The sequence below is a fragment of the Peromyscus eremicus genome, chromosome 5, assembly GCF_949786415.1.
Source record: "Peromyscus eremicus chromosome 5, PerEre_H2_v1, whole genome shotgun sequence".
In the NCBI taxonomy this organism is placed as follows: Eukaryota; Metazoa; Chordata; class Mammalia; order Rodentia; family Cricetidae; genus Peromyscus; species Peromyscus eremicus.
In genome coordinates this window covers 104821235-104844250 of record NC_081420.1, presented here as the reverse complement: position 1 = coordinate 104844250, position 23016 = coordinate 104821235, and the positions used below count along the sequence as shown (strand labels likewise).

Below are 23016 nucleotides of genomic sequence, written 5' to 3'. Positions count from 1 at the left end.
ATACATACACATCAATAAATTATTTTAAAGAGAATGAAGGAGAAAGAATACACTTACAAAATCTTGTCTAATTGCCTGTATATTTACCCTGGCAGGAACTTTGCATTGCCTCCTTCCTGTGGAATCAAGCTAATCTCTGCTGTCATTTCTTCCTCAGCTTAGGCTCTCTTACACAAGTCTGCCAGCAGCAAAACCTCTTGCTTTTGTTCATCTGGAAATTCTTTTCGTTGTTTTCAGTTTTGCTAATACGGTGCTCTCATTTAGTGGTTAGCTTGACTGTGCCGTTCTACCGCCTCAGATGCCCCATGGTTTCTTATTAGCTGTTAACCAGGAGTCATATTGGTTTCCCCTGTATGCGTTCACGTTTTCTCTTTGGCCTTCAGTAGTGTGACTGATGTGTTGAAGTGTGGATCTCTTTGTGTTTATTCCACTTGGGATTTGCTGAGTTTCTTGGCTATGCAGAGCAGGTGGCCAAATTGGGGGAAATTTGATGTAAGTTTCTGAGGCTCTGTTCATTTCTTTCTTTCTTTCTTTCTTTCTTTCTTTCTTTCTTTCTTTCTTTCTTTCTTTCTCTCTTTCTCTCTCTCTCTCTCTCTCTCTCTCTCTCTCTCTCTCTCTCTCTCTCTCTCTTATGGTGATATTTTATTTGTACTGAAATGTGATTTTATTTGTATGTTAATAAATAAAGTTGCCTGGAGGTCAGAGCTAATAGCAAGCCATAGCAGAGCTGGGCGTTCATGGCGCATGCCTTTAATCCCAGCACTTGGTAGGCAGAGTTAGGTAGATCTCTGTGTGGTCAAGGATACAGCCAGCATTGGAGACACATGCCTTTGATCTCAATACCAACCATAGAAGATCTGGAGGTCTGTACAAACAGGCAGTGATGAGGCGGTCATGTGGTTGGGTTTACAACCAATGAGAAGGCAGAACAGAAAGTCTATATAAAGACAAACACTCAGGAAGTAGGTCTCTCTTGGCTGAAGAGGCTAGCTGCAGCAGATGGGTAAGGCTCTTAGCTCTGATCTCTTGGCTTTCTTCTTTGCATTGGTTCTGTGTTTCTTATTTAATAAGACAGTTGGTTACATCTACACTCTCCCTCTCCTCTCTCTCCTTCCCTCCCTCCTTCTTTTTCTCCCTCCCTCCGTCCCCTTACCCTCCCTCCCCCCTCTATTATTTACATTGGATGACATTCTGTTGATTTGTTTTCAAGTTTACCAGTTCTTTGGCACTTTAAATCTGCTGATGAGTTCCTCTAATGGTTTCTTATCATTATCTTTTCAGTTCCATTGAGCATTTAAAAAAAAAAACCCACAAAAACAAAACAAAACAAAAAACAAACAAGGTTTTGTGTATCCCTGGCTGGCTTTTAACTATGTAGCTGAGTGTCCTAGTTAGCTTTACCTGTCAATTTGACACAACCTAAAATCATCAGAGAAAGGAGTTCTAATTGAGAATACTCAGATCAGACTGGCCTATGGATTTATCTGTGAGGGATTTTATTGTTAATTGATATAGGAGGACCCAGCCCACTGAGGGCAGCACCATTCTCTTGGCAAGTAGTCCTGGGCTGTATAAGAAAGAAAGCTAAGTGTGAGCTTGTGAGTAAGCAAACAGCATTCCTCTAGTTTCTGCTTTGAGTTCTTTTTCTTGAGTTCCTACCCTCAATGATGGATTGTAACCTTTAACCTGAAATGAACCATTTCCTCCCTAAGTTGCTTGTGGTCAGAGGTTTTTGTCACAGCAATACAGAGGAAGTTCGAACAGTGAGGATGGCATTAAAATCCTGGCCCTCCTGGCTTTAATTCCCAAGTGCTGGGATTACAGGTGTGTATGACCTCGCCTGGCTTCATCTAGTTCTCTATTGTGGTTTACCAGGATTCTCTATTCCTTAGAGCATTGCAATCATACTTTCCTTGAACTCTTTAAACAGAACTTCTCTATTGACTCATACGTATTTATAATCATTTTAAATTTTTTGTCTATCCAGTCTGATGTCTGAAGATTCTCACAGATGCTTTTTTTTTTTTTTTTTTTTTTTTTGGTTTTTCGAGACAGGGTTTCTCTGTGTAGCTTTGCGCCTTTCCTGGAACTCACTTGGTAGCCCAGGCTGGCCTCGAACTCACAGAGATCCACCTGCCTCTGCCTCCCGAGTGCTGGGATTAAAGGCGTGCGCCACCATCGCCTGGCCTCACAGATGCTTTTACTGACTGCTTTTTGTTTCGTTTTTATTTGATATTTCCTGACTATAACTCATATTTTTCCACTTCTTTGTGTGTGTTTGTTAACCACTAAACATTTTAGATAATATAGTAACTATGGATTTTTTTTACTTTTTATGCTGTAGGAGCTGTTGTTAGTCCAGTTATTTAGGACATGGTTTGAACTAAGGCTGTAAAAAACAGTTTCTACTGCAACATACAGTTTCTGATGTTTCTACTTGGATTTTTCTTTCTTGGTTGTAGTTTTAAGACTTCCTTCCTTATAGTTGACTGGGGTCTGCATGGCTCAGTGTTCACTCAAAGGACAGCCAGAGGTTGTACTGAAATGCTTTGAGATAGAAAAGCTTATTTACCTTCTCTGCTGATGACTTTGTAGTATGGGGCCTAGGGAAAATGCTGACTCCCCAGGCTGCCCTTGTTTTCAGTTCTCAGTAAGCTTACATCTCTTTGCATAGAAGTAAAGGCTGTATCAGCCTAAGAGATCCAGGCTCTACTCCACTGAATTCCAGGTAGTAGTCAACCCCAGGAGATTTGGAGGGCCTCTCAGGCTGCAGTAGTTCGAAAAGGTATGGCCCCCATAGACTCATGTGTTTGAATGCTTGGCCTATAGGGAGTGGCACTATTAGGAGGTGTGGCCTCATTGGGGTAGTGTGCCCTTGATTGAGGAAGTATGTCACTGTGGGGGCAGGCTTTGAGGTCTCATATGTTCAAGCTGTACCCAGTGTGGGACTCAGTTCACTTCCTGTTGTCTGTGGATCAAGATGTAGAACTCTCAGCTCCTTCTCCAGCACCATGTCTGCCTGCACGCTGCCTTGCTACTTTACCGTAACAATAATGAACTAAACCTCTGAAACTGTAAGCCAGCCCCTGTTAAATGTTTTCCTTTATAAGAGTTGCTGTGGTCATGGTGTCTCTTCACAGCAATAGAAACCCTAAGATACTGACCCTTGAAGCTGACTCCTCGTTCAGTTGCCAGCTAGCCCATTAATGGTATTCTGACAGTTGTGTCCAGCCTTTGTGGTTGCATTTATGGAGTTTTTATATAAACTACTTACATGATCTTGTGCAATTCACACAAACACCTTCAAATATAATTACCTTATTTGAGAGATGAAGATGTTAGGGTATGTAGACAACCAGTGTCACTAACCAAGGGTTTTAATCACTGTATTTACCACCTGCAGGACTTCCTCTCCCTGAAGCTTTGGTGTTGTAGAATATTATTTCAAGGTGTGTTACTTTTGTTTATGCTGTGGAATGTTTGTTTAATGATGCAAAGATGTGTTTGATTAAATAAAGTTCACCGGTGGGTCAGGAGGCTGAGTCAGCAACTAGCTGACAGGAAGTGGTAGGGAGGAGCCAGGTGAGAAAGGGTTTATAAGGAGGGTCAAGGAGAAGCATGAGGGCTTCTTGGAGGATGTGAGCAAGGAGAGGAGGTGAGCTACTTGGTATTCAGCCTCTCTGAGGAGCAGAATTACATCTTAACCTTTGGATCTTGAGTTCTTTAGAGGGATAGAGGTTTAGTTGAGTTCCCTTCATAGCTTTGCAAGAGTTGGAGCCAGAAGGAACAGAATTCCCTCCAGCTATGGCCCTTGTGGCCTAACAGAGAGCTGTGACTTAAAAGGCAGCAACCTTTTATAAAAGGGCAACATTTTGGATCTTTTAATTTTTTGGTAGAGGTGGGAGTAGGCAATATCTCCATGTCAAGGTGATTATTCACCTCTGAAATAGCAAATAATGTAGTGGTGATCTACCCAGACCCTAAATCTCCCTCACAGAAATAATCAGGATTTTCTTGCTTACATAATGTTAATTAGCACAAGAAAGATGAGGAAAGTTTCTATTCATGTTGAAGTCAGTTGCAAGAGTATTTCCGAGTGTCCTGCATGCCAAAGCACAAAGGGCAAAAAGGATCAGTTATGCAGTTCCCATGGTCTCGTCGCAGTTTGTTTTTCTTTTGAGTGCCTCACAGAGTCTGGGCTGACCTCAAACTCATTGTTGCTGTGGATGATTGATTGATAAATAAAACACTGATTGGCCAGTAGCCAGGCAGGAAGTATAGGCGGGACTAGCAGAGAGGAGAATTGAGAGAACAGGAAGGCAGAGAGGAGGAGAAGCCAGTCTGCCATCCAGGGAGCATCATTTAAAGGCAGCAGGTAAAGCCAAGGAACACGTGGCGACATATAGATTAACAGAAATGGGCTGAATAGAAGAGTAAGAGCTAGACAATGGTAGGCCTGAGCTAATGGCTGAGCAGTTTAAATAATATAAGTGTCTGTATGTTTATTTTATAAGTGGGCTATGGGACTGCCAGGGCTTGGTGGGACCCGGAGAGAAAAACTCTAGCTACACATTGTGTAGCAGAGAATGATCTTGGACTGGTTCTCCAGTCTTTGCCTCCTGAATGTTAGGGTCACAAGCATGTGCCAAAAATCTGTAAGCTGAATTTTTTTTTCTGTGCATCAGCTCTTTGGGGAAAACAATGATTTTGTGATATTTATATCTTGAATATGTTTGACATTGAGTTTCTGTCCTAGTTAGCTTTAATTATCAACTTCACAGAGCCTACAGTCATTTGAGGGATTGTCTAGATCAGCCTGGCCTGTGGGCATGTCTGTGGAGGATTGTCTTAATTATTAATTGATGTAGGAGGGCCCAGCCCACTCTAGGTGGCACAATCCCTAGGCAGGTAGCCCTGTACTATACAGGAAGGCTAGCTGAGTATAAGCCAGTATGTGAACCAGCAAGCAGTGGTTTCTGTTTCAATCTCCTGTCTCCAGTTACTTCCCTCAATAATGGACTAGGACCTGGAAGGATAAGATGAAATAAACGTTTTCCTCCCTTAGTTTCTCATGGTTGGAGTGTTTTATCACAGCAAGGTAAAGGAAACTACAGCAGATGTGACAGGATTGATGGACAATACCTGCAAACACACCTCTGACAAAGCTGATTCCTAAGTCCGTCACCTCTGTCTGGGCTCTGAGGCAGAAGGCCGCAGCGAAACTCCAAGAAGACAGTACATGAGAAAGTCTCAGCCATCACAGCTCTAGGCTTGTTCCAGGGACTGAGGCCTTTGCAGTACAGAAGTCTGTGGATGACATGGCCTCCACACAGCCACCAGTAATCTTCTCTCTCCCCATGTGGGATAGCTGGTGGTTATCTGTCACATTTGTGAATTTTAACATTTTATGGATTAAATATTCAGGAGCTCCTGGAAATTCCATATTAAAGTAAATGGCCATTTTTCTGTCATGATTATAAGTTGCAAGTTGGCAGGTTGGAGCTAATTCCCTGGCTGATGGGTGGGCCCAGCCAGTCCCCTTATCCCCACCCCTACAGATACTTCTCAACCCAGTTCTACACTTATCCAGCATACACAGGGACTCTACCAGTGTTACAGGAACCGGCTTCTCAGGGCTGGAGATATAGCTCAATGGTAGAGTGCTTATATAGGGTGCACAAGGCCCTGGGTTCAATCCTCAGCACTGTGAAAAAGAGAGGAAATGTGGGGTCAACTGTAGGTGGAGATGAAAGAGAAGAGGGAATCATGGGAGGCAGGTGATGAGTCTAGCAGGGACTGAGAGCAGGTGTGGGCTCTAGACAAGTGTATCCTTCACCGCAGCTCAGTCTGTAAGAGCAGTTGGCTCAGAGATAGGAAAAGTAGCTCAGTGGACTTCCAGCCAGTGAATAAATATTTCTGCAAGCCAGAAATAAAATATTACCAAGTGACAAAGATATGGGACTGAGGTATATGGAAGGACATCTGAGCTCATTTTAGTGTTTTTATTCGGGAGGCAGGATGTATCTAAATGGAATAAATTACTCTGAGCTCATGTTTAGAGAATCATTAAGGGCTTGTGGGTGGTCACATATATATTTTCTAGTTATATTTGAATATTGTGGTTGAAAACCTTCTACTTGGCAGTAGAGTGGCCTCTGGTTAACTTTGACTTGTAGACCAGATGGGAACAGAGTTGTTCTGCTGAAGTGAGACCAGGAAACTCCATGATACACCGAATCTCCCCCTTTGCATGCCAGGACATCTGTTGGAGGATCTCTTTGTCCAATTTGAGAGGTTCATATCAGTCTGATTCATAGTTATGTTGCAAGCCTTGCATGTGTATGGAATAAGTACTTGGTGAGTATTGATGAGGGATGCATGAATGAATGGATAATGGATGGATAAGTAAGTGGGTGGGTGGGTGGATGGATGGATAAATATGGGTAGATGGGAGGTAAATGAATGGATGGAGGGATGAGCAGATACATAAATGGATGGTGGGCAGATGAATGAGTGGATGATAGATGGATGGGTGGGTGATTGAATTGATGGATAGATCATAGGTGTGTAGATGAATGATGAGTGGATGGATGGGTAGATGAACAAATAGATAAGTGAATGGTGGGTAGGTGGGTGAAGGAATGTGTTTATGAATGGATAGATTGACAACTGGATGGACGATGGGTAAATGGATGGACAGATAAGTGGATTACTAAGTAGATGCTGAGAGGATACCTAGATAATGCCTGGGAGAGTGGATAATTTGTTAGTTGGGTCAATTAATGAACAATCAGTGAATTATATTTCATTCTACCATAATCTGCCCCCACTCCTGACATCACAAACAGACCTTGATATGGCATTAGTTGACTTCCTATAGAGGTACATCTCCATTGTAAGAAGAATTCTGAAGAGCAAGTAGCCAAACCTCACCCCTGTGGTCTGAGGAAACACTCCCACTCCTCCCTGGGGTGCACCCTCCTCCTGGAGCTCTTCTAAGACCTAACTCTCTGTGGTTCTGTCCACGCTCCTTCCACCTCTCATCTTATTCTGTGTGTCATCCTTTATGTCCTCTCCAAGATGTTTCTGAACTGCCCAGCCCTCTGACATCCTTGTGCCAATCTCTTGAAATATCTGTTTCATGGCTAGGTATCAGTAAGTGAGCCGAGATGCCATTAATGACATGGGGGAGGAGGTGTAAAAGGGTCCAAGTCAACAAGCTCTGTCCTTTATGTTCTCCAAGTCCCCACAGGAAGCTGAGACCTGTCAGTGGGCATAAAGAAAGATGGTGCCTGTGTCATGTCCCTTCCACTGACTGCATGGCTACCCTGCCCAGTTCTACTGCGAAGGAGTACCCTGCTGAGACCAGACTTCCCAGGGAAGTGCACCTGTGACAAATGACTTAAGAATTTTTGTGACAGGAGCCATCAGTCAGATCTATGTCCTTGCTTCCTCTGCTTCTTTCTCTCATCAGCATCTCTTGGAGAATGGGCAGGAGGATGGTCAAAAAATGTTGACTCAGCACCCCGGTGCCTCTGTGCCTTCCCCACATCCCTGAGGCTCAGATAGCTTGGAGCTATAAGGAGGATCCTCTGTACTCATTGAGACCCTTGGGCTGCCCAAATGCTATACTCAGCAAGAATTTAGTAGCAGTGGAGTGCTACAGTATCCCTGCCCAGCCTAAATTCTCCAAACTGGAGCCAACCTTACCCTCAGCTGCCTAACAGGAGCTTGAATCGCATGACCTCCCATCATGGTGGTCACCCCCTCTCTGCCCTCTTAACCCCATTCACCTACCCTTCAGGCGGAACAGTTCAAGGCAGACAGCAGGTCCAGAGAGGAGTATGTCCAAAGTCACATAGTAAGTGAGTGTTAGAGGCAGATTAGAACATGTTCTACTGCCCCCATTACCCACCCATTATACACTCTTTTCCTGATATCTTAGTCTATTTGTTGCTAAGAAACAAAATACCTAAAGTTGGTTACTTTATAAATAAAAGACATTTATTTTAGTTCATGGATTTGGAGGTGTAGAAGCATGGCACTGGTGTTGGCTTCTACTAAGAGCCTTGAGAGGGAGGGAGGGAGGAAGGAAGAAAGGGACTTGCGGCCACAATAACTCTTTCATAACAATCCTACAACCATCTCCCGTAAGATCCAACTCGCTCCAAGACCAACATTAATCCCTCCCAAGGGTGGTGTTCTATGACCTGTCTCCCTTCCATTGAGCCCCACTCCTTAAAGATCACTGTCTCTCACTACTGTTAACTTGGGGGCCCAAACTTCCAGCATGTAAAGCTCAGAGGGAAAAGCCACCCAAAACACAGAGCCTGTTCTATATCTCATTGCTTCATGAGCTGCCAGACAAGCCAGACAAGCCTGAGATCTGGATTAGACTCCCAACCTCCATATACTAGGGATATGATCTTAAGCATAGTACTTCAGCCCCTAAGATGAAGTGTCTTGCTCTGTAAATGGGGTGACAATGGCATCCGCACAGATCATCTAGTACCTTCTGAGTTAGTATGACTCCCAGCCCATTCCTGGACCATCAACCCAAAAGCACCAGATTTGGCCTCTGCTTGACACACTAGTGGCCCATGGATCCAGGCAATACCCCAGCCTTATGGGGCCTTGGAACCCCATATGCAGAATAGGACAATACTGGGATGTCCCCAAAGGTCACTCAAAGGACAGGTAGTTGGAGCTGAGAAACTCTGCAGTGTTAGGCTGTGGCATCAAGTCTATCTGCCCGAGCCAAGGTCTGTGCTCTGCCCTGCATGGTGTGGGAGATTGTGCTCAGCATCCTGTTTCCCTAGCTCCATGCTTATGTGGCTACTACCTCCCCCCAGTATCAGATACAGCAGCCACTTCCCAATGTCCTGCCTCCCATCATGTGTCTGCCCATCTGCCTCCCATTCTGCAGCCCAGGGGCTCTCTTCAAACATTCCAACCATGCCACTTTTTGCCCTTGGGCAAAGGAAAGCCTCTTTATTTGACTTTCAAGAGCCCTCATGGTCTGGTCCTGCCAGCCTCTCCAAGGTTGCTCTCCACCAGTCTCCTCTGTAACCCACCCCTCTCATGATTCCTCACATGCACTGACCCTCATCTGGAGCCCCAAAAGTCGTCTGCAGTGGAATTTGCTAGTTAATCATGAACTGGTGATCTCCCCTAGATTTGGACTTGACGAGTTGGGCATGGTGGTACACACCTGTAACCTCAGCACTCAGGAGGCTGAAGCTAAAAGATCATGAGTTCTAGGCCAGCCTAGGCTACATAATAAGACACTACATAATGTCTCAAAATAGAAACAAAGTAAAATAAAGAAAACAAAAACCCTATAAGGCCTGATAAACTCTCTGATGGATGTGCATACTCTGCCTGGCTTGCACATTTTTGTGGACCTTGTAATTAGACTAGAGAGTTGGGTGAGTGATGGACAGGATAGGCCTAGAGCAGCTCCTTCATCCTCCTCCAAGGCACACAAGGCAGTGAATCACTGATTGCTCTTGGTGCCATTCAGGTGGCTCCTAGGTTTCCTTTCTGAGCTAGCCCTGGGCAGAAGGAGTGACAGACAGAAAGAGTATGTGCCCACCCTTCAAAGGCTCCAAACCAAGGCTTCTCAGATCACAGGTTCTGGAATTGTAAAGAGCAGTTTGGCCCCAAGCCCTGGCTCCATCCCTTTGACCAGCCCTGTGCCTCTCATCTTAAGTGTGTGGAAAGACAACACCTGCCTCTGGGGATCACAGCACAGATTAAATGAGCTAAACCTTTGTGCAGAGAGTATTTTGCCTGCTTCGTGCATAGCAAATGCTCAGCCTATGAATGCTATAGCATGATCAGCAATTGCAAGTCACCCAAGGGTCCCACTCTGCAGTCCAGAATGTCTCCAGATGTTCTGGAACCAATCCAGAGGAAGAACATTCACAGAGCAATGGCTCATGGCCCAGCCCTGTACAGTTACCATGTGTACCTGCCTGAGCCACATGAGCTCCCACCTCTGGAAACTTGATATCTCACCAGCAATGTTCTGCTAACTCATCCTGAATAAGCCTCGGTCACAGCCTGACAACATGGAACGTAGCCCAAAAGAAGCCAGGCATCATTTTAGGAGAGATTTCCCTTTCACGAGAAACCATGGGCCCCCAGGATACAGCACCTAGTATGCTCACACCTTCATTTGAATGTAGAGCAAGGGGGCTTTGGCTTCCCATTGACCCAGATCCCTTTCTTTGGTGCTCTGTGACCTTGGGGGAATTCTTTAACCCTTCTGTGGCTGCTCCCTTACCTCTTACCTGGGGAATCCCATCATTGAATTAGATGAGATGATCTGATGGAGCCACACAGTAGGTACTCAGGAAACAGCTGCCACTCCTACTGGCTCTGAGGGATGGTGTATGTGGTGAAGTGGTGTTAATTTGGTCATGGGCACCTTTGGAGAAGTTGCCTGAAGAAGTCAGGGGCTGAGACAAAGCTGGCTTCTTCCTCTGTCCATACCACAGCTGGTGCAGGGGACAGGGAGGCAGAGGCTTGAAGGGGGCTGTCATGTTATTGCTCTGCAGTCAAATTTATCTTCTTGATAAAATGACCCTGCATTTGGAAATTGTGAGAGTTGCTCCCATAATTTAAAGCAGAGCCTCCTCTGTGGGTGATGGTGACTGGGAGATTAATTTCCCAGCCAGCCATGCAAGAGACACTGGCGCCAACTGGCTTCATCTGCAGGCATGGGAGATGATACCATCTCCCACCCAACCTGTGATGTGTCTGGAGTCCACAGACAGGCATGGCTCTCATCTCCTGCTAGGGAAGATGGAGGGAGAGACATCTTCAAGGTGCCCCATGGGGCTGACACCTTGTTAGCAGTAGGTTCATCACACTGAGCAGAGCAGACACGGCATATATGCACACATGCACATTCACACACACCCCTATGTTTACAGTCTAGGCACCTGCAGCCCTAACAGTGACAGCTTTCTAGTATCATGTACATTTGCTTTAGATCAGGGTGTGACTAGTGTGTTCCCAACCCTCCCCACATCTGGGTTTGGAACAGGATAGTCTAAAGCCCCACTGGGAGCAAGATTCAGAACAGGAGCCCTCAGCTCCCTGTTCCCAGTGGTTTACACCCCGTACACCACAGTCCCTGCCCCTGACTCTGAAGGCGAGAGCAAGAGCATGGCCATTGGTTTGTAGGGAACAGCACGGTGTATTGTGTCACACTGAATGATTGATGGTCAAAAGCTACATTTCATGGCTGGCTCTAGGCAGCTCAAGTCATTGGAGTGCCACGTTGAAAAGGATGCTAAGACTGTCAAACAGGGAGAAGAATCATGATAGATTAGTAGTGCCTGTCACTGGCATAGACAAGAAATAGTGGAAGGCATGCTCCAGATTAGCTCTAAGTTGAGGTCAGACGACACAATTTAAAAAAGATCCCTTTGGAATGGAGGTGGGTGGGTGAATGGGGAGTTTCATCTTTCATCTGCATCTTGGGGAAAAATAAAAAACAATAGCTGGCAGACAAAATGAGAAGTTGGCACTTCATCTAAAATTCAAGCTGTTAAATAGAAGAGAAACTGGATTCTAGCCTAATAGAAAACAGAGAGCCAACAAGTCCACTGCAGGTCATTCAGTCATCCTGCAGATATCTAATGAGCGTCTATTATGTGCCTGGCATTTGACCAGGTGCTGCAGATTCAGGGAATCAGGCAAGACAGATGGGAAGTCCGTCTTCAAGGGGCTAACAAACTAGTAAGGTGGGCAAGGAGCCCAAAGACACAATATCACATTAAATAAGTAAACAAATGAGTAAGTGAGACGTTTAGAGATTGTAATAAGTGACATTTGAAGAAAGCACATGCTTTATTTGCTATATGGCTGGGTCAAGTCAATCTGCCTTGTTTATGTGTATGAAGCAACTAATGTTATAAAATAAGAGGTTCCTTTAGCTTACAGTTTTGACAGTTTCAAGTAAAATAGCATAGAGAAGCCTTAGCCACTCCTTGACTGCTTGGCCGCTCCTTGACTGCCCCACCTCATGACATGGGTGACAGTGGTGGGGAATGTGTGTTGGTGTATGCATCTCTAATCAGAGCAGGAAGTGAAAGAATCCACTAGAAACTCTTAATCTTTCTGGAGGATGTATCCTCAGTGACCTATAAATCTCACATGAGGCCCCACCCCGCACAGGTCCCATATCTACCAGTAATATCACTGGATCTCCAAATTTGGCAATCTCTGAGGGTGTGGGTTTTAAGGGAAAAAAATCTAAAGACTGAGAAAGAAGCTGTGTTCCATATTTGGGGGTTTTTATGATATTATTTTGACTATTAATTTGCACAGATGTGTTTTCATTCTCCTGGTATATGCCTAGGAGGAGGTGGCTGGATCATCTGAGATCATGTTTAGTCATTTGGGAAGGACCAGAATGCTTTTAGAAAAGAGCCAATAGCATGTACATTCCCATGAGCAGTTTTTTTTTTAAAGTTAAGGCATCCTTTTTTTTATTAAGAGATTTTCTATTCATTTTACATACCAACCACAGATTCCCCTGTCCTCCCTCCTCCTGCCCCCAGGATTCCCCCCAAACCACCCCCCTTTCCCTCCTCCTCCAAGGCAAGTTCTCCCATGGGGAATCAGCAGAGCCTGGCACATTCCGTTGAGGCTGGTCCAAGCCCCTCCTTCCTGCACCAAGGCTGTGCAAAGTGTCTCACCACAGATACTAGGTTCCAAAAAGCCGGCTCATGCACTAGGAACAGGTCCCAATCCCACTGCCTGGGGGCCCCTAAACAGTTCAAGCTAAACAACTGTCTCACTTATCCAGAGGGTCTAGTCCAGTACCATGGGGGCTCCTCAGCTATTGGTCCAAAGTTCATGTGTTTCCACTAGTTTGGCTAGTTGTCTCTGTACTTTTTCCAATCATGGTCTCAATATCTCTTGCTCATAGAATCCCTCCTCTCTCTCATCGACTGGACTTCTGGAGCTCTGCCTGGAACCCGGACATGGATTTCTGCATCTGCTTCCTTCAGTCACTGAATGAGGGTTCTATGATGTCAGTTAGGGTATTCAGCCATCTGATCACCAGAGTAGGCCAGCTCAGGCACTCTCTCGGCTATTGCCAGTAGTCTATGGTGGAGTCATCCTTGTGGATTCCTGGGAACCTCCCTAGCTCTCCGCTTCTCCCTATTCCCATAGTGTCTTCATTTATTATGGTATCTCTGTCCTTGCTCTCCCACTGTGTTCCTGTTCCAGTTCGAACCTCCCACTCCCCTAAGCTCTCACCCCCTGTCCCTTACCCTCCATTACCTCACTCACCCCCAGTTTGCTCATGTATATCTCATCCATTTCTCCATCAATGGGCAATCCCTGTGTCTTTCCTAGAGTTGCTAGCTGTGGGTTGCAGTCTGGTTATCCTTTGCTTTATATCTAGTATCTACTTATGAGTGAGTACATACCATGTTTGTCCTTCTGAGTCTGGGTTACCTCACTCAGGATGATATTTTCTAGTTCCATCCATTTGCCTGCAAACCTCATGATGTCATTGTTTTTCTCTGCTGAGTAGTACTCCATTGTGTATATGTACCACATTTTCTTTATCCATTCTTCAGTTGAGGGGCATTGAGGTTGTTTCCAGGATCTAGCTATTACAAATAATGCTGCTATGAACATAGTTGAGCATGTGTCCTTGTGGTATGATTGAGCATTCCTTGGGTATATGCCCAAGAGTGGTATAGCTGGGTCTTGAGGAAGATTGATTCCCAATTTTCTGAGAAACTGCCATACTGATTTTCAAAGTGGCTGTACAAGTTTGAACTCCCACCAACAGTGGAGGAATGTTCCCCTTGCTCCACATCCTCTCCAGCATAAGCTGTCTTCAGTGTTTTTGATCATAGCCATTCTGACAGATGTAAGATGGTATCTCAGAGTCATTTTGATTTTCATTTCCCTGATGACTAAGGATGTTGAGTAATTCCTTAAATGTCTTTCAGCCATTTGAGATTCTTCTGTTGAGAATTCTCTGCTTAGCTCTATAGCCAATTTTTTAATTGGACTGTTAGGTATTTTGATGTCTAGTTTCTTGAGATCTTTATATATTCTGGAGATCATCCCTCTGTCAGTTGTGGGGTTGGTGAAGACCTTTTCCCATTCTTTAGGCTGTCGTTTTGTCTTATTGACCATGTCCTTTGCCCTATAAAAGCTTCTCAGTTTCAAGAGGTCCCACTTATTAATTGTTGCTCTCAGTGTCTGTGCTACTGGTGTTATGTTTAGGAAGTGGTCTCTGGTGCCAATGCATTCAAGACTACTTCCTACTTTCTCTTCTATAACTTCTATAACTGGGTAACTGGATTTATGTTGAGGTCTTTGATCCACTTGGACTTAAGTTTTGTGCATGGTGACAGATATGGATCTGTTTACATTCTTCTACATGTTGACATCCAGTTATGCCATCACCATTTGTTGAAGATGCTTTCTTTTTTCCATTGTACAGTTTTGGCTTCTTTGTCAAAAATTAGGTGTTCCTACCTGTGTGGATTAATGTCAGAGTCTTCAATTCAATTCCATTGGTCCACATTGTCAGTTTTATGCCAGTACCAAGCTGTTTTTATTACTGTAGCTCTATAGTAGAGCTTGGAGTCAGGGATTGTGATGCCTCCAGAGGTTGCTTGCTGTACAAGATTCTTTTAGCTATCCTAAAAGAATTTTTTTGTTGTTTCTCCATATGAAGTTGAGTATTGTTCTTTCCAGGTCTATGAAGAATTGTGTTGGGATGTTGAGGGGGATTGCATTGAATCTGTAGATTGCTTTTGGTAAGATTGCCATTTTTACTATGTTAATCCTACCTATCCATGAGCATGGGATGTCTTTCCATTTTCTGATATCTTCTTCAATTTCTTTCTTCAGAGACTTAAAGTTCTTGTCAGTGTTCTATTTCTGTGAAGAGACACCATGATCATGGCAACTCTGATAAAGGAAAACATTTCTTTGGGGCTGGCTTACATTTCAGAGGTTTAATACATTATCCTTGTGGTGGGAAGCATGTGGTGTGCAGGCAGACATGGTGCTGAGAGGCAGCTGAGAGTTCTACATCCAGATCTTCAGGCAGTAAGAAGAGAGAGGAAGAGACACTGGGCCTGGCTTGGGCATTTGAAGCCCCAAAGCCCACTGCCCCCCCAGTGACACACTTCCTCCAAGGCCATATCTACTCCAACAAAGTCACACCTCTTAATCCCTGTCAAGTAGTGACTCCCTAATGACCAAGCATTCAAATATATGAGCCTATGGGGGGCATTCCTATTCAAACCACCACAGTCTCACTCTATAACTCTGGCTGTACTGGAGCTCACTATGTAAACCAGGCTAGCCTTGAACTCACAGAGATCCACCAGCCTACACATCCCAAGTGCTGGGATTAAAGGCCTGAGCTACTACATCCAGCTTTTTCTTTTTCTTTTGTTTTTTTCATTTCATCACATTTTTGTGTGTTTATTGGCCTGTTATAGAGAAATGTCCATTCTGATCTTGGCTTACTTCTAATGGCACAATATTTATATTACTGATGTTTTAATAGCTGTTTATATATCCTAGACTTTCATACCCTCTGAGATACCTAATTCACAAGCATATCTCTCCCATTCTATAGATTGTCTTTTCTATTCCTTCATTGTTTCCTTTGGTGCAAATGGATTATTAAATTTTATGTTTATCTGTTTTTCTCTAGTTTCTCATGCTTTTGTTGTCATATCCAAGAACTGTTTGCCAAATCAGAAATCATGAAGTCAAGCATTACTGAACTCAGTTCACTAGCATTGTAGCAGGAGGCTCTGCTCTAATAAATATTGAACTGTATTTTTTTTCTTGTAACATTTTTGTCTGGTTTTGGTATCTGGATAAGGATGGCCTTATATATTGAGTTGGTAAGCATGCTCAACTATACTATTATTTTTGAGAATTCTGTGAAAATTGACATTATTTCATGTATGTATGTATATATATACATATAATTATTTTAACTATACAGATGAATTGCATTATGTCCATTCATACATTGTGTAACTGTCACCATCCTCTCCAGAACTTTCTTCATCCTCCAAAACTGAAACTTTGTACCTATTAAAGTTATTTATTCTTTAAATGTTTGGTACAGTTTCATCAGTCTTGTGATAGATTTTTCCTTGTGGGATTGTTTTTATTAGTCATTCAACAATCTCTTCACTAATGATAAATCTGCTGAGAGGTTCTGATTACTCCTGGGTCTATTTGTTCAGTTTTGTGTATTTCTAAGAATTTGTGTGTTTCATGCAAGATATCCAATTTCCTGGCATTTAATTGTTCCTAATACTCCTTGATAATTGTATTTCTATATGGTCTGTAGTAATGCCCCCTCTTTCATTTCTGATTTTAGTATTTTGAACCTGCTCCTTCCAGCCTCCCTTCCTTGGTCATTCTAGCTGAAGACTCTTGTATTTTGTTCATCTTAAATAAATAAATAAATAAATAAATAAATAAATAAATAAATAAATAAAGTATGGCCTCTCTGACTTTCTCTATTGCCTTTTGAGTCTCTAATTCCACACATTTCTATTCTAATCCTTTTCCTTCCTTCCTTCTTACACAGACTTCAGTTTGCTCTTCTCTTTCCAGGATTCTAAGGTAGAAACTATTTGTTGGCTTGAGATCTTTTTAAAAAGAATATAGATACTTAAAGCTGTAAACATCCCTTAACTACTACATTAGCATCATCTCACAGGGTCTGATATGCTGGTTTTCACTTTAACCCATCTCAGCATATGCTTGAATTTCTCCTGTGTTTTTTTCTTCAGTTTGTTATTTATTTTTTGATTTGTTGCCTACTTCCTACATTTTTTCACAAATTTCTTGGTGTTACTCACTTCTAATCTTCCTTGTAATCAAAGAACATAGTTTGTACAATTTTGATCATTTTAAATAAATTGAGGCTCATCTTGCAGCCTAGCTTATGAACCATTCTGGAGAATGTTCCATTGTGCTACAGAAGAATGCATATTCTGTCAGGTGGAGTGTTCAGTGGGTGTATGTTAGGTCAAAGTTGTTTATAATTTTGTTCGAGTCTTGTATTTCTTCTACTTAGTTGTTTGTTTGTTGCTTGGCTGGCTCATCATTGGTTTGTGAGAGGCTCTCACTATGTAGCTGAGGCTGGATTTGAACTTATGATTCTCCTGTCACTGCTTCTCAAGTCCTGGGATTATAGGTATGTGCCACTACACCTGGCTTCTACCTAATCTTATAGAAAATGGAGCGTTGAAGTTCCAGCAGTTGTTGTACTGTGTCTATTTCCTCTCAGTTTTTTGCCTTTGCTTAATGTATTTTGGGACTCTCTTGTTAAGTGAATATATGTTTACAGTTTTTGTGGCTTCCTGGTGGATTAATCATTTTATTATAAAATGTCCCTTTTATTTCTAATGACTTTTTGTTTTAAAGTCTCTTTTTCTTAATTATTATAGCCACTCCAGCCATCTTATAATTATGTTTTCATAGTATCTATTTTTCTATCTTTCACTCTTAACTCTGGTTCCCAAATGAGATGCCTGCAGACAGTAACATAGTTACAGTTTTTGCCCAGACTGAGAGTCTCTGCCTCTTGGTCAGGGTGGTTAATCAGATCACATTTAGCACGACCATTGATACAGCTGTATTTACGGATGCCATTTTACTTTTTGTCTGTGTGTCTCATGTCTTTCCCCCTTCTATTTCTACTTTTTGCTATAACTAAATACTTTGAGTGTAATATTTTAATCCATTTAAAAAATTTTTCCACTGCGTTTATTTAGTGATTTTTTCTAGGGCTTACCACATACATCTTACCAAAGCTATCTCATATTTACACAGACTTAATCCCAGTGAGAAATAACTGATACTCTTTCATAACTCAGTTCTGTCTTCGCCCTCCCCTATGATTGTAATCCCCTCCCCAGCTTCTTATTCATCTCCTGACTTAGTGAAGGAACCACAGCCCAGAGAGAGCCTGCCTCAGTTACATATTGGCATGTGCGTTATCTAATATCTTTTAGTCGCAATGTCCTCACGCTACATGGGAAGACTTGAATGAACATAACCTCAAAGATGAAATGGGATCTTAGCACTAAGCCTACACATAGTAGGGCCTCTGAAAACTGGCCAGCGTTTGTCCTCACAGAATCCCAGGAATCCATTTACATCAGCATTCTCCTGTCAGAGCATCAAGAAGTGTGGGTGGGTGTGGGCTGGAGAGATGACCAGTGGTTAAAGCACTTGGCACACAAGTTTGAGGACTGGAGTTCCAACCCTCTGAACCCATATAAAAGCTGGGCAGGTGGGCAGGCCATAGAATTCCAACCTCGTAAGTCAGAGACAGAGAATTCCCAGAGTAAGCTGGCTACTGAAACTAGCCGTAGCAGCAAGCTCTGGGTTTGATTGAGAGAGCCTGCTTTGATGAATAAGGTGGAAGAGTAATAGAAGATGGTTCTGAACATTAGCCTCAGGTTTCCACATGCATGCACCCCATGCTCACATGTGCCTACACACACACACACACACACACACACACACACACACACACACACACACACAAGGAATGCGCACAAAAGAGGCATGCATGCCTAGCTAGGACCATGGGGTGCACATCCCACCAAGGGAGTTTTTTATACTGAACTTCAATCAAAGTGTAGGTATCAGGTGTGGATAACAGTGACACATCCCCTACTGATGATTATCAGTGTGCTGCAAAAGCATGAGCCAAAACTGCTGCTAAGCGTGTTCCAGTTCCAGCTAAGCTCCCAAATTCTTCTTTTACCCACCTGTCCTTACTAGGGACTGAGTGTGGTGGGGCTTTAGGGTAAGTGCTGGGAAGGACTTTGAAGAGAAAAGCAGCCACCATTGAATGGTGGGTGTAGAGACCCTCAGATGGGATAAAAAGCCTTTCTGCAGCTACCCAGGCAAGTCTCCATTCCAAGTCTACTTCTTTACCACCCAAGACAGAAGCCTTGCTCCTTCAAAGCAACTCAAACCCTCCCTGGCATTCTCCCATCTGGTCTCAAGTCTGGATCCATTCACACCATACACATATTAGGCACCTTTGATATACCCGGCCTGGTTGCTGGGCATGAGGAGGACACAAAGGGTTATCAAATGCAAGGCCTGGAAACCTCATACAATCCTAAGCAGCAGGTGCAGCTAACATGGGCTGTAGGCAGACAAGTGGAAATCTCTCTCAGAACAGAGCCCAGAAATGACCTGACTTCCCACCAAGCTTGCCATGCCCCTGAGGTCCAAGAAGTCTACGAATCTATGTCCCACTGTTGTCCGGAGATTGAAAATATACCTCAGGGAAGTCTCCCACTGAGGGCCAGAGTTGCTAGAACGGGACCTCTGGACTCAGGAGCCACACTTCCAGCTTAGCTCTGCCACAGAGTAACTAGTTAGCTGTGGGATAGTCTCTTCCAGCATTGAGCCCCACCACCCTTGTCTATGATGAGGGATACCTGCACCACCATCCTCAGCGAGCTGGAGGAATTCCATGGTACTCACTAAGATGATGGCTATTCCTGAGCCATATGGCAGGTGCCTGTGGCTGCTCTGGCTGAGACCCTTGCCCCAAGTGCTTATACCCTGCCTTCTGCACACCTCTTGCCCCTTCCCAAGACTTTGGTAAAGATGTTTCAACCTGACATCTTGGTGGAAGAGAGTCCTGGTCTACCACTAAGATTCTTGGGTTTGAGCCTCAGCTCTGCCTTGAGCAGGTCCGTTGCCCTATCTGAGTTTTCCTATCTGTGGGCTAGTTGGGCTCCTGGTGCAGAAGGGCCATGAGAAATGAAGGAGGATAGCCTACAAACACCAGAAGCCCTTGTAGGCAGTTGGATGGAGTCCTGCTTCCCTAACCCACAGCAGGAGCAACCAAGATGAGAAGCCTGATCCTGACTCTCCTCCATTTATTTAGGGATATATGACTCCCAGGATGGTGGGGTTGAAGGGGGAAGGTGTGTGGCAGGCCTGAGACCCAGCTCAGTGTCCCCTCTCTCTGTCCGCAGTAGCACGGTACAACCGCACCAGCTACTTCTACCCCACCACATTCTCCGAGAGCTCTGAGCACAGCCACCTGCTGGTGTCTCCGGTGCTGGTGGCAAGTGCTGTCATAGGTGTGGTCATCACCCTCTCCTGCATCACCATCATTGTGGGAAGCATCAGAAGGGACAGACAAGCCCGCATCCAGCGACACCACCATCGCCACCGCCGCCACCATCACCATCACCGCCACCATCGGCGCCGACACCGGCACCAAGAGTACGAACAGGGCCAAGGTGAGCTCTGAGTCATGCTACTCCTGCCACTGTGACTGACTTATGGAGGTGTACAAGGGGGTGGCAGCTCTGCCATGGGGTCAGGCAAGTATCCTGGTCCATCAGGAAGAGCTGACAGGCCGTCCACTATCATGTCCCCCATAGCATGAAAGGCATTGTAGTCTGTCAAGAGAAGGACTTAGGGAGAGGCTGAAGGCCAGATGGAGAGTGTGCCATACTCCTCAGCCACTGCCACTGTTGGTTCATGCTGTGCTGACACAGGTCCAGCAGGCATCTGGATGGGAGGATGGATGGATGGAGAGAGAGAGAGAGATGGAGGATGGAAAGATGGATTTGTGAGTAGGTGGCTAGGGGGGTGGTAAGATGAATAGAGAGATGGTTAGGTGGGTGGGTGGGTAGAGAGATAGGTGGATAGACAAATGGAGAGATGAGTAAGTAGAGAGATGAGTGAAAATGGATGCGTAGAGAGATGGAAGACTGGGTGAGTGGATGGGTGACTGGATAAATAGAGAGATAGGCAGGTGGATGCATAGATAAATAGAAGGATAAGTAATGTAGATGAGCAGATGGATAAGAAAGGGACAGGTGAGTGGGTATAAGTGGAGATATGGATGACAGGAGACATAAATGAGTAGAAAGATTGATAGATGAGTGAATGAATGGACAGAGAGAGAGATTGGTGAGTAGACCAGACCAGTAGAGGGATGAGTGCATAAGGGATTGAATGCATAGATCTGTGGATAGATGGGTGGAGGAGATGGATGGGTAAATGGGTATGATGGATGGATAGACCAATGGAGAAATAGAGAAATGGGGGGGTAGGAGGATGGATATATGGGTGGATTAAGTGGCATGCTTGAGTGACATAGAGGGGCTGGGTGAGTAAAGGATGGAAAGATGGATAAATGAGAACTTAAGGCACAGGTGGAGTGTAAATAGAATGAGTAGGTATATAAATAGATGGATGGATGATAGAATGATCAGTGAAAAACATATCACTGAGAGCCCACAAAGAAAAAAAAACAAATTATTTCAGGGTTTCTTGTCCTACAACAGTGGCTACTGGAGCAGGGGACCAGTTCCAGGAGTGTCCATCTTGTCAGAATGCATGAACTTTTACAGAACATGGCCACCTGACTCGATCTCATTCTTGGAAGAGACCACAATGATCTAAGTGAAGCAGAATGGGTTGATTTTGAGGCAGTGTTCCATGGCAGGAACAAGGCCCATGGGAGTCTTCACAGGGGCAGCCAGGGCCACTACCCAGATTGAAGACCACCTACCCCCAATTGGGGGGGGGGGAGGCAGGCTTGGCCATAGATTGCAAGACCCTGGGGGGGGGGTCTTCTCACTATAGCTCAAGTTTTGTGTGGGACCTGAATGGCCTTCCCCATCCAAGGCAGGAAGAGCCTGGGAGCAAGAAAGAACCAGCAGGGCCAGCCACCTGTTAGCAGTTGAGGGACACCTGAAGCTAACACAGAGGGCTGGTGGGTAAGAGCACTTACCTGTGCCTGGAACTTCCTTTGTATTATCTCATTTTGCAGAATCCTCCTCCTGACAGTCTTGAGTAGCTAGCTCTGTTCCTCACCCCCAATTTGCTGATCCAAAATTGAGATTGGAGCAGTGGAACAACGGACCTGGGGCCATCCTCTTGTAAGAGGCAGATAGAGATAGAGTGCACCTGGTAGCTGACCTGGGTGCACTCAGACTGACCCCGGCACAGCCCTAATGGGCCACCTGTGGGCTTAGGGCTAGGTCCAGCAGACACTGGGATGCTAAGGGCCCTTCAGACGTAGATGCTGCTCCTCTGGGAAAGTCTAGAGAGAAGCAAGAGACCAGGCCTTAGACAGTGCTGGAAAGGCTGTCATCTGTCAGGGTGACCTAGTGGTGATAGAAAAACGATGGTCAGTTAGTGACATGCTCTGAACCAGCTAGGACTCGAAAGAAAGGTCCGCAGGTTTGTATGGACCAGCAAGGAAGCTCAGCCAGCCCAGGCCCCGAGTCTCCCAGGGGCTAAGCTCTCCCTAGCAGACAAGAGTAGGGCCCAGACCAGGCTGACATGACCTATGCTCCCATGAGGAGCCTGGGTACTATCTTAACTGTCCCCCAGGATGATGCTAGGTAGACCCAGTACACCCCACATGCCCCCCTGCTCTTCCCACTCAGCACCTACTGCCCGCCCTCATGCACCTGATCTTGCTCCTTCAGCATCCACCCTTTCGAACATGCTTTCCTTCTGCCCAACCACTGTTCTGAAGCTGCCCAGGCCTGACTCAAAGGCTGCTTACTTCCTTTGGGAAACATCTCCAGCCCTCCTTATCCCTACCAGGGAAGTGAAATGGGAATCTTCTTCTTCCTTGCTCTCATACCCACACCTCCAGCCTTAGTCACAGGGGTGGCATCCATAAGACTACGGCCTATATGTGGTTCACCCCACCTGCACTCAGACCAAAGAAGGTTTTCCAGAGGCTATGGAAGGAGTGATCTTCATGAGTCTTTGTGGCAAGGCTTAGAACCAGGGTGAGGACTACAGTTCCCAATCCGGGGTATGGGGGTGGGGTTGCAGAAGGAGGTACAGCAACCTCCAGCTCTGCAAGTGGATCCATCCTGTGCCTGAGCCCAGCGATTCTTCTGGACAACACTGGCAATACAAGACCCCAGCTCCAGTGCCCAGTAAGCCCGGCCTGGCTTCTGTTCTGTTGTT

At 44.9% G+C, this 23016-nt stretch overlaps 1 protein-coding gene across 2 annotated transcripts in view; it reads left to right on the top strand.

The window, feature by feature from the left end:
- Window positions 1-23016, top strand: part of Bean1 (brain expressed associated with NEDD4 1) — a 32646-nt gene that overhangs the window by 5670 nt on the left and 3960 nt on the right. The window contains exon 2 of one of the 2 annotated variants that reach the window (XM_059262626.1): window positions 20046-20312. The gene's annotated coding sequence lies outside the window, so the exon portion shown is untranslated. Of the gene's footprint in view, window positions 1-20042; window positions 20313-23016 lie in introns of both variants that reach the window. The other variant, XM_059262625.1, reaches the window with a different exon arrangement.